Source organism: Galeopterus variegatus, unplaced genomic scaffold, assembly GCF_000696425.1.
Source record: "Galeopterus variegatus unplaced genomic scaffold, G_variegatus-3.0.2 Scaffold11282, whole genome shotgun sequence".
Lineage (NCBI taxonomy): Eukaryota > Metazoa > Chordata > Mammalia > Dermoptera > Cynocephalidae > Galeopterus > Galeopterus variegatus.
Window position 1 is genome coordinate 52,694 of NW_007737393.1, and position 836 is coordinate 53,529.

Genomic DNA, 836 nt, shown 5'->3' on the forward strand with positions numbered 1-836 from the left:
ACGCTCCCGCCACGGGTTAGGATCCTATATAGGAATGGCTGGTGCGCTCACTGGCTGACTGCGGTGCAGGCGGCATCAAGCCAAGGGTTGCGGTCCCCTTACCGGTCACGAAAAAAAAAAAAAAAAAAAAAAAAAAAAGTGCTAAAGGAAGTCCATCAGGTCAAAATGAAAGAAAGCTAGACAGTAATTCAAAGCCATGTGAAGAAATAATAAAAAGGACTATAAGACCATACTATGAATAACTGTATGCCAACAAGTTAGATAACCAGCAGAAATGGACAAATGCCTTGAACAGAAATTACCTAAACTGACTCAGGAAGAAACAGAATATTCCAACAGCCAGATCATAATACTGGTGAATTCTACCAAACATTTAATGAAGAATTAACATCAATCTTTCTCAAACTCTTCCTGAAAGGAATAAAATTCAGCACCAGTTAAAGGATGAGACACAAATACAAGGCAGCTCACCGGAGAAGGTTTTTTATTCAGCGGGCACATCTGGTTTTATAGGGTTAGAAGAGAGCTGATAGGTTTGCTGAGGACACGGGACGTTCGGGGATTGGATGGATTGCGTTGCTAAGGGGCCAGGAGCAGGGAGCCTGTGCTGATTGGCGTGTGATTCGCGACGGTGGGAAGTTATTGTGGTGCTGGTGGGAAGGAGAAGGCAGAAGAGAAGGGTAGCCAGCGCCATGATGGGGCGTGGCTGAAAGGGTTCTCATATGGCCTGATATTCCTCCCTTTTTGTTTTGTTAGGAAAAGGGCGACGTTTCTCTTTCTGGCTACTTCCTGCTGGTAGGGGGCGTCGTTTGAGAAGGGGTTGGAGTGTCAGGGAG